Source organism: Vigna unguiculata, chromosome 3 (assembly GCF_004118075.2).
Source record: "Vigna unguiculata cultivar IT97K-499-35 chromosome 3, ASM411807v1, whole genome shotgun sequence".
NCBI classification, from domain to species: Eukaryota; Viridiplantae; Streptophyta; class Magnoliopsida; order Fabales; family Fabaceae; genus Vigna; species Vigna unguiculata.
The window spans coordinates 55,365,706-55,378,088 of record NC_040281.1 but is presented as its reverse complement, the minus strand read 5'-3'; positions in this window follow the sequence as shown (position 1 = coordinate 55,378,088).

Below are 12,383 nucleotides of genomic sequence, written 5' to 3'. Positions count from 1 at the left end.
AAAAGTTCAGATTGCTAGCTTAAAGTAAATTCTTTACCTGAAATCTTTTTTCAACTTTGTGTCACTAGCTTATAATCATTTTTTTATTTTTCAACATTCGTATAAATTTTCAACATACAAAGACTGCGCTTTGTTCTATTAGTAGAAATTAAATGTATAATAAGAATTTATGTCCAAAAAAACTGAATTAGATTTCACAAGTGTTGTTTAAACGGTAATTCCTTGTAAAATCTACACTTTATAAATTTTTATTTGAAGCTTAATTTTTCTATAACTAAATAATTAAATTATAATTAAATATTAATTTAATAGTAGTGTTCTAAAGATATTAATTTAGAGTTTCTTTTTATTAAAAAAAATGTCATTATCAACTATCTAATATCAACTACAGATTCATCTGTTGACACTTAATTATTCATTATTTGTTACGAACCATAAGTTATGTACTGGTCTATACACACAAAAAATTCATACTAATTGATACTAGAAGAATTTATCAACTATAGACATAATTTTGTCAAAGAAAACAAATGTGGTAATAAAATAAAATTTATCGAATTTTATAATTTTCATTTTTATCAACAATTTTCATCCGTCAATCAAATTTTAATTAACAAAAAAATTTATCTACAACGGACCTTTTGATAAATTTTCTCTATATATTATAATTTTTATTATTAATTGATATTTTAGTTGATATATTTGTCAACAGAATTTCTTTTTTCAAAATTTGTCGATAAATATATCAGTAATTGATATTTTTAATATAAGAGTCAGGTCATTTTACAAATTAAAAAAAAAATGGTTAGCTTATAATGAAAAAAATTTAAACTTGATAAAAAGAGGTAATGATAGAAATTAATCAAATTTTACTAAATAAATAAAATCACTTTTTTCGTTAATTATAGATTTTCTCTTCATAAATAGTCATGTTTTCCTTATCTATTATTATTTATTCACATTTTTCACACATTGCTTAAACATAGCATGTAATGAATTATTGAATAAAATTTTAAGTTTTTTTTCTTAATTCCATTGTTTGATGAATGTAATTTTAGTGAATTACTTTAATGTACTCGTAATGTATATATTCACAAGTAATATATAAAAAATATTTTATTTAAAACGGAGAATATTAACCAATTTGTTAAAGATCAAAACTTCAACCATACCGAGTACATGTACATGGCACAAAATTGAAGTTTTAGAAAATAATCTCCCTGGTCTTTTTACTTGAGTTCATGGAGTGCATTATAAAATTCAGGGGAAATTAAAAACTTATAATTAAATGTTAAGTGTTTCTAAAAACTATTGAGTTTCTAGCTACTAGTTTATTTTTATTTACTATATTTATCATTAATATTTTAGTATAATTTAATTTTTTAAGTATTATATTTTTAATATTAAATTATTTAAATATTTCAATTTAAAATATAAATAACAGTTGAGGAAAAAAGACAAACGGTTTTAGTTATTTTTAATTTTTAAATACTTTTAGCATATTTAATCATATTATTTTAACTGTAAAAGTTAATACATTTTTTATTTTACTTTTAATAAGTATTTTATCATGGGAAAAATTATAATAATTATATAAATTTTATTTTTGTGGCTAGTTTAACAACTAATTAATTTTACTAAATATATTATTATTATTATTATATAATTAAAGAGTTAAATATATTTTTAATTCTTGAATTTTGACATAAAATTAGAATTCATTATATCTGAAATTTTGATATATTTCACTTTCAAAACTTTATAAATAAATGAATATAATTCTTTTAACCTGATGACCTTACATTTTCTTGACATGTTATTGTCTTTTATATCAATTTAATACTAATATTTTTATGAAAATTGATATTTTTATTAAATATTTACAAAATTGAATTATAAAGTCTTACATTTAATTATAAATACTTGTTGAATTATTTTTAAACCAACCAAAATTCTTACAAGTAGTAAAAATCAAACATAAATCTAATAATTACATTCTAATTATACTAATATTTCTAAAATTAACATTTTCTCTAAAACATATAATAATTATATTAAAAAATATTTTAATAATTATATTCTATTTAATAATTGAATATGAGAATTATATTCATATGATAATTAAATCTAATAATTTGTAAGTGAATTCTAGAAATATTTAATAAAAATATCAATTGTAATAAAAGTATCAGTATAATATTTATACCAAAAAAAATTGATCTAAATTTGGAGAGAAATAAAATTGTTTCATTTAAAAAAATATTGAATTAAATCAAAATAACAAATATAAGGATCTAATTGAAAAAAAGACAATGATACAACCATGAAGTAACACGTATTATTGACATTGATACGTGATACGATACTGAATTTACACATAGACAATTTTTTTATAAACTAAAAATAATTAAACAAGGTATAACTAGAGAGTTAGTGGAGGGATTTGGTACCAAATCTCTGCCCCTTATACTTGATTCGTCTTTATTCTTGTGATTCCATAAAAATTACTTGTTGCGTCAACCTCACTATTTGGTTTTGTTGACATCTAGAAAAGACAAGGACGAAGAATCCAAATTCAATGGCCAAATGAAATTCATGAACTTTGGTGAGTAATGATGATGAGAGGAATGGCAATATTTGGTGTTTAGAAAATGCGCACTTATTTGAAGGGTCAATTGGGAAAAGGTTGAAGTTCTATTTCACGATGAGTAGCATGCGGTTGCGCATGCCTTACAAATTGGTAATACATATGAAAAAGTCTACATCTTTCAAATCATATGTTACCAATGCACTGTATTTTTAGCATTAAAATACTCTCTTTGTTCTTGTCAGATCCTCACATTTTTCTTTTCAACGTCCAAACAAGGCTCGGAAAAAAAGTTTAGTTAGAATATTACTTTAAAACATCAAAACAAATCAACACCAAACACGACTTCATAACTTTCCCTTCATTGTTCACCCACTCCCAATCCTAAGTTTCTTGAAACAATCAGTATTTGAAAAAAAAAAGTTTTTATTATTTTTAAATTTGTAAGCAACTTTGAAAAACAAAATTGAAATTGTGGATAACTTATTTTAGTTACCATATATGAAGTAAAGGTCAGTCCATTCTCTGTAATCTTACAATGTATATTTTAAATTACACTTATAAATTATTCTAATAGTTAATTTTACTAAACATTTATAATTTGATAAGCCGGGATAAGATTTTTAGCTAATAACTTTCAACTGAAAAATATTCCTTTTTAGACTGAAATAGTTTTGCTAAATATAACCCATATTTGTTAATATAAAAGTGACTGATATAATTGTAATTAAAGCTGTCAAAACGGATAATTCGGTTCGGCCTGGTTCGACTCATTAGGGGTTGATTAGTGAGTCAATCCAACTCAACTCACTTATTAACGAGCCAAAAAAAATGAAACCCGGTCTGGTCCACCATGGATTGGTGAGTTAAACGAGTTGACTCACGGATTCACTTAATTAAAAAAAATTATTTTTTTATTTTTTTCAGTCAAAACTAAATTATAATTCTAATTAAAATCTAAATAAACTTCAATACAATTCAAATATAAACTAAAATCATAAAAATACAAATTATATATGTGTTGACTAAAAAAAATAACCTAACCTGACCTAAATACAAAGCTCAACTTAACAAGAAACACTTGTGTGACCCTTTATTTGCAGGTTGGTAAGCCAACCCGGTTCACCACAGGTTCAACAAGGGTGAGCCGGGTTCTAGGTGAGTTAGGTCAAAAATCAACTCATATTGAAATTTATAAAAAACTTTCAACCCAACCCGACCGAAATCCGTCGTGAGCCGAATTGACTTGCGGATTCCAATCCATTTTGACAGCTCTAAACGTAATTAAACAATTTTTGCTTCTACCCTATTCATAAAAAAAATTATAACCAAATAATAAATCAATTTTACTTTTAATAGAATCTATAAAATAAATAAATTATCATTCATGCATAAAATACAATTATTTTAAACAACTAAACAAATGGGGAAAATGTCAACTATTGAGTCACGTACGTGTATATATTTATGCACATATAGACAACCCAAATAAAATGTTTTAAATATGTTATATTATTTATTAATTCTTTGTAAAAACATATTTAATTTACTAATTATTTAAAAAACCAATTACTTGTCTATAAGTTAATTTGAATTTATAAAAAATATTAATTTATTTTATTTCTTCTTTATTTAAAAACATTTATAGAAAACATTGTCTAAACAATTCTTATGTCTTTGTTCATATCAGACTGACATTAGAATGGGTTGGGTTATATATTATTTCATATGTTTTTGTTATATATGGATTATGGTTATAGTTATTTAGAGACTGTGGTTCCACATGGTTATATGACATTAGTCTTACACATATAAAACATTTCACATCACTTTAACCCAAAATCTTAAGATAATGGTGTTATGAGTTTTTATTCTTATATAGTGTTTAACTTTGTCTATTATATCCAATGTGGGACTTTTTGACTCAGACTTGGACTATTCCTAACATAATGTATGTATTTAAGACAAACAAAACGAGCTGAATGAAATTTGGCTGATTTTATTTTTAATAATTTAGGTGTGTAATATATAATGAAATTTCAACTATATTATCATATATGTATAAATGATTACATATCTAAAATTATAATAAAAATAATAAAGTAATTGAAGTGAGAAGAGTATAATATTATATATATATATATATATATATATATATATATATATATATATATATATATATATATATATATATATATATATATATATATATATATATATATATATATATATAACGTAAATTTTACCAAAGACCAATATCTAACTTATGTCAAAATCTTCTATTACGATAATAGCCCCGATACAATCAAGGTAGTTCATTATACATGCTTAAGAAAACTTAATACAACAACCTCCTTCAATAATTTGATATATTATTTAAACAATGAGTTAAGTCAACATATCTCTTTTATTAAGGAGCTTTCTCCACACCACATAACATAACACATTCAATCAAGAATGTCATACTCATTCATTATTACACATCTTTATCTCAATTAAATATTTAAATTCATTGTATATAGCTTTTTAAATTCGAGAGGTGTGTCTTATGTTGCTCAAGTGACATTCCTGAGGGGAGAAAAAAAATTAGTATAGGTTATTTTTCCATCCCTTAAATGGTAGGACATGTCAAACTTGAATATTAATTCAATTACATTTGAGCGATATATCTTTGGAGAAGAAAAAAATAATTTGACCCTTGCATGAGAGAATCGACACACTCTTTTCATAACTTGAATGTGCAAATGAGTGTTTAAACATATAAAATCTCAATGAGGAGAGAATTAAATCAATATCTTCCTCACTTGAACAAAAAACTCTATCATTTAATCACCAAACGATGGCTTAAAAAATAATGTTATGTCATAAACATTAAAATCATCATTTATATATGACTCGAGTGATATTACTAAAAACAATTTATCTAAGATAAATTTTTATCTTATTTGACAAAAAAAGAAAATATTTATCCACCGGTCTATCTCAAAAATATATCTACTTTAATTCAAGTCAAAACAAATATTCAATTTATTCACAAAAATAGAAATTTATCATTTTATATAATCTTTGCTAAATTTTTCCACACAAATATAATATCAAAGGGTTATATAAACCTTGCCCAATCATCAACGTAAACATTTACACAAAACATTCTTTTCAATATTACCTATATAATTTAATATCAACAATACAATCACTTGTAAATATTCATCTAATCAATATAACTACAATATATCAAATTCAACTTTCTTATCAAACTCAAAGGTTTCAGTATACCCTTCTAATTCAAAACAATACATTTTTTTTATCATCAAAAAATATATTAATAGTAGAGTATTTGAGGTATTCTAACCCTTTTACAAAACTATTTATAAAAATTCATTAAATAAAAAAGTTCATGAAAGATGAAAAATAAAATCATAACATTCCAAATGTTCTTTTAATTAAGCTTCTACGTCTTTGTAACTTTATATTAATTATTCGACTGCAACATATTAATTGACGTTTATTTTATATATTTAAAAAAGTCATCTAAACTAGATTTTTTTGTTGAAAAAAAAATCATGTATTAACAAATAAATGAGTAAAACGAGGATCGACAAAAAAAGAAACAGCCTTAAATATAAAAGTCATGAAATACAAATTTTAAAAAATAAATAAAATGAGTGGGCCCGATAAAAATCCAAAAAATGAAAAGTTAAAAGCAAAGAATATAAAAACAAAAGCGTCATACATTTAAATTAAATAATCATAAATTAGTGAGAGTAGGTTAAAAGCCATGATCCGCAAAATGATGAAGCAAGCAAACCTACGGAAACGATAAGATTTGTATAGACTAACTTTATTTACCATAGTTAAAGGAAAGAAGGAAGGGGTTAATTAATGGAATAAAGAAAGAAAAAAAAAAGTAAATGTTAAACATAGGATGAGGGGGCATTGGGAAGAGACATAAGTGGACAAGGATGGTTTTAATGGGACAAAACACACAGCATAAAACGTAGTACTTGGTGTTCAGCTTCTTCATTTGTGCATAAAAGCAGACATGCATATGAAGAAGTTGAATAAATTACTGTATTGCTTGGTGCGAAGAAATAAAATCTTGGGGATGGTGGAGAAAAAGTAAAGTTGGTCACCACAGATAACTGTTTTTAACTGAAAAAGTGCAAACACTGCCCCTCGATTCACGAGGGTTAAGATGAGTCGAAATATACAATACATCACACCACTATTATTATATTATTGGTCTGTCTACATTATCTGCACAAATATGCTACCATTCATAGTACGGATTTTTGCCTTCTGTCTGTGATTCTCATATATCACTTCTACTGCCAGAGGTTGTTATCTTTGTGCACTCCAAAACAAACCTCACTCTGCACTCCTCTGTTGTACTTTCTCTCTCTCTCTCTCCCTGTGGATGCCATCAAAATACTATATACTATTACATTTTGGGACCATGTGACTTCAATACCTTTTTTTCTTTCTTTGGACCCCTTTCATTTCCATATTTACCCTCTTTCATACCAGTATCTACCATTGTTTATTCTGTTGCAACAATTTCTGATCAAATTTGATATTTTCTTTTCAGAATGATAGATATCTGAGTCAGGTTTTACAGAGGAGTCATACTTGGATTCCTAACAATCTTTTTTTTAAGGGTGAGTCCCTTCAACTATATTGGTAATCATTGGTTTTGATATCACTTGTCAGGTTTTACAGAGGGGGTTTCACTGGGGAGAACAACACCAATGAGATCTGAGTCTAACTTCATAAGACACTGACATCACTCTCAACCCAAAACTTTAAGGTAATGGGTCTTTATTTTTATATAGTGCTTTACTTTCTCATTTCTGGTCAATATGAGACTTAGACTCACACTTGAATTCCTTGAATTCCTAACTATCTGTGATAGGTCAAAATGGTAAAGATGCGTGGCAAAGAAACAAACAAGTTATGAGCAAACTGTGGAACTGGACAAACCTGACCTGAGTTGATGCAACGAAGGATTTTATGCCGCAAAAGGACAAACTGGACTCTAAAAATTAAATGATTGAATTGAATCAATAATATTGTACTCTTTTATATGTCAATGGATTTTTACAATGCATCATCAGGATTTCTCCATTTCCAATGTTCAATCAGGCCCCCCCTACACCACAATCCTCAAGCTTCTGCATTCTCTTCACCCCAAATCCACCTCACTTATCCTTTATTCAATTTTATCCTATTACGATATCAATTTCCTTTAAATATAACTACAATAAAATTATCATATTATTTAAGAATTTAATTTCAACTCATGAATTTGTCTTATAAAATAATGTTTGCACTTCGGCTCCAACCAGTGTTGTTTAAGAAAGAAGATAATTTAGTAAAAATACTAGTTTTGTCAGAATATACAAAAAATAAAGTAATAATGAAAAAAGTTACTATACTATTTTCAGTGTCTATTATTTATTTCAAGACTTTTTCAGCGTTTGTTATTCATGGAGTCATATTGAAATAAAATAAATATTTGAAGTATAAAAGAATGGATTTCTTAGTTGTTACCACAATTCTCTTTTATATACATTGGGTATGGGTAGTTGAGTTGTCGTCACAGAGACCAGAGCAGTTGTGTAAGAATTTGCAATTTTTGTTGAGAGTTTACGAGAAAAATTGTACAAAGTTTTTTAACAAAGAAATTGTAAAACAATTTTTTCAAAAAAATTTTAAGAGACGGTTTGCTCCACGAGAAATATTGCAATTTTTGCAAAAAAAGAAAATTGTACTTTACCGTTTTTTCCAAAAAAAAAAATACATGTTAAAGATTTATAGAGGTAGGTCTTAAGGTGTGAAACCATTTTAAATTTCTTGTATATTTTAATTTAAATTTTATGCTCTGATTTGTACTTGAAAATATTGTTTTTTATTCTTCTATTAAGTAATCCTCAACAACCTATAGGTATCAATTTGATTCATAATTTATAGGTCAATCTTAACCCACTTATAAATAAGTTTTCTTTTATAGAACCACCAAATAAGAGGGCCAAAATCATATTCCAAACTCCCAAAGCCTCCTCTTAAAGTGGATTAGAGTTAGAATCAAAGTGGATTTGGTCCAACAATAAGATTTTAATTAATTCCTAAATATTTCATCATGGGTCAAAGATAGAAAAGATTCATCCTAACTTCAAAGTTGACCTAAGTTTGTCCAGATCAAAATTTAAACTAAATTTGTCCAAATTGAAGTTCAAAGTATGACCAAGTCAAGTCAAGCCATGATAAAGGTCGAGTAGGACTCGAGTCAAAGGTCAAATCGAACGGGCCAAGATGAATGTCAAACACGATATAAACCAAGTCATCTGGTTAAACCAAACACAGGACGAAGGTTGAGTCAAGTCATCTTGTCTAAAGGTCTATCCAAGTCAACTTGGATCGAGAATCAATGTGAATTGGCCCAACCTGAATGGTATAGTTGAGTTGGCTTGCATCAAGGATAAAGTCGACTCAACACAAGTCTAATCCAATACTATCTATCTTAATCTTAGACCAATTCACATAGACTAACCCGTGGGTTGGTCCTCACCTATGAAACTTTTGAGATTGTTTTAGTCATATGAATTTTTCTTTATGTGAACATTTTAGTCTTGTGAACTTTTTTAACCTTAACTTACGTGTGTTCAAATTGACAAGTTCACGTGTGATAAACTTAATGAAAGTTAAATAAAATTCCTGTCAATATAAAGACAAAACTTAGTTTTGTTTACAACTAAACTGTTTTTTTTAAAGTTGCACCTAAATTTCGTCCCTTATTATACCATTTATTTTCCTTTCTCTTATTGACTAATTTAGAGTTTGAAGTTGACCTATATATGAGAAAGAAAAAAATGCCATTCGATAATAATCGAAGTAAACTTTACTATTTGTGAAAACGAAAATCTTCAAAAAAAAAAAAAAACAATCTTGAGGAGTTACTCTACCACAAATAAAAGGAAACTACTTCAAGTTATTCATTAAAGTCATATTTGATATTAACTCTTTGAAAATAATATTTTCGATGGCTGGGTATTGTAAAGGATAAATTCTTGATAGCTTGTCTAGTTTGAAGTCTCGTAACTTCCAATACACTGTTAACAAAAAAAAAAAAAAAAAAACTTTCAATGGCACTTGGACAAAATAAATTATCGTGATAAATTGTCTTCAATGGATGGTTAGACATTTTAAACAGCAAAAACATACACAATACTGTTTTAAATATATGGAACTCATAGTTATTTAACCCTTATAACAGTATATATACTGAATTTATATGCATAAAGTGGATATGTAATCTCGTCAAATCTTAATATATGTGAGCTTTGAATTATCCTTTTCATTTTCAAATAATCCTATTCAGTTTTGTTTCTCATTTTTTTCTGTCTCAAACCCTTTTAGACTTAACATATATGAAATAAATTTCAAAAAAGTAGTTTATGAGATTTGACCATCAGGTAGGAGGATTAAAACTGTGTGAAGTAGTCTTAACATAATTAATGGTGACGAATTCAAAACTCTACGTTGAAATATTAAAAGAAAAGGTGGAGTTGAATTATGTGACGCACGTTAATGCTAAAAAAACGAGGAGCAGATTTGACTGATATTTCCAATTTCAATTTTTGGTGGCTAACCTTTATGAATTGAATTCTAGCTTGTAACAACTAACTTTCAGCCCTCAACTTTTGACAGTGGAATCTTCTACCTTTTTTTCCATTCTCGAGTGGCATAATGTAATTAATAAAGGGGCAGGAAAAGTATCCTTCATGGGTTGTTTGGTTTCGTTATTCCCTTAAATGACAGTCTGTGTTTGGATAAGGACATACAAAACAACATATGACTTGTAATTTGAGTTTTGAATTAATACAAAAGTTGAACTCAGACTGCACTTGATTATCTGTTAATATAGATAGAACATAAATAAAGCGGAGCAATAATGAGTGTGTATTTGAGATGATATTAGAAGAGTACAGGGAGATGAGTTTTGAAGTGATATGAAAGTGAAAAGTACTAGAGGAAGAGAATCGAAATCATCAAAACGAGGCTGAGAGAGAGAGTGAGAGTGAGAGGCAAAAAATGAAGTGGCAATAAATTCAGGTTTCCCCTACTCTCTAATTCCCATCACCACTAGGTGCATATGGCATAGACAGTGACACTTGCTACCTATCCTCCTATTGATGCCCCTACCGTTTATGTGTAAGCACATGGTTCCTTTGCAGAACATGTCCTGTTACAGATTTACATGAAAATAAGCTATAATCAGTCTTATTTCTCCCTTTACCATTCTCCCTACCCTACCCATGAGGGGCTCCCCATATATATTTGTTGTAAATATGTATCCTCACTTCATAGCCCATGTGATGATAAGTCACATTCTTATTACTATTCTATTGCTCCTCATTCCAGTTTTCCCACTTATAGCTTTCCTCTCATGTTGGGGGTTAGGGTAAACGTGGGACTCCTGCTGTTTTACATTTATCATTAACAGGCAAATTTATGGCAACTTAACCAGGATCTTATGTTACGTCTATCCATAATCAATTCAGAGAACATTATTAAGTTTTTACACCACTCATGTTCCTATTCCCTAAAATAATCCCTCATCCTCACCTACCAGTGTTTAGACTAATTGAGATCTGATTGGATACGTTGAATGTTAATATATAGAGTGGAATGAATATAGATACATGCATGCATGGTATTATAAAAAGGGTAGACATACATTAATTGATTTGAAGAGAATTGATGATTTGAGGATTAAGGTGGGCAGCTGTAAGGATATAAGTGATGGGGATAGTATTTAATGGTGATGAAAATGCATGATAGTGAAGAAAACTAGGAGACACAGAGAACAGGTGCATATGGAGAGCATTAACAGGAGAGAAAAGAATAGGCAGTGAGAAAAAAGGATGGAAGACAGGATGGGCCACATGGGAAAGTGAGCCCCGTTCAGGAACAGCAAGAGAAAAGATGAGTTCCAAAACCAAAGGGAAAAATGGAATGAGAAATAGTAAGGGCCTGGGAGTGATATATGATGATATGAATATGAGATAGATAGATAGATAGATAGATAGAAAGAGGAATAGATAACAACTAAATAGGCCCTAGCTAGCCCAACTTCGACCACTCAACCGACATCGAAAGCCACCCTTCTGACTCTGCCTTTTAAAGATGAATTTTACATTGGGGCCTAGTTAACAAGTTGTAAGAGGTAACCACTAACCAGCTCCTGAAAATTTGGACACTGGTCAAAATTCTCTATTATCACCACACTCACTCACATTCATTCTTAGACATGCTGCTGCTGCTGCTGGTGGCAATGGTCAAGACCAGCTTTCACATGCCCCACCGGTGGGTTCCTACCCCTGCTTAGTGGCCACATAGTGTGACTACAGTATGTAGAGTAGTAATGGCAAAATGGGACTGTAGGTGTGGGTTAGAACCGACAAGGAAAGGGACAACTCCTGTGGCAAATGGAGCTCAACACCCTCAGCTTCGGACGTGAGGGAGGGAGCCATCAACATCTTTGGCCCATTAGGGCACGCCTACCTTGCACCAGGTAACAACTTATGGAGACATGGCAATTGCCAAGTTTCTCTGTGTGTGTCTTCATGAAACTACTACTGCATAATAATCATATATAGTGACCTCTGTTGTCTTGTGTTTTCTCCTCTGTGTGCTGTGGTGCCATCGCTCATGTGCTAATTCGTGTTACGCTCTTCAGATTCACGTGACTCTGATAAGCCACAAATTTATTGACCATGTGCTACACTCATAAATG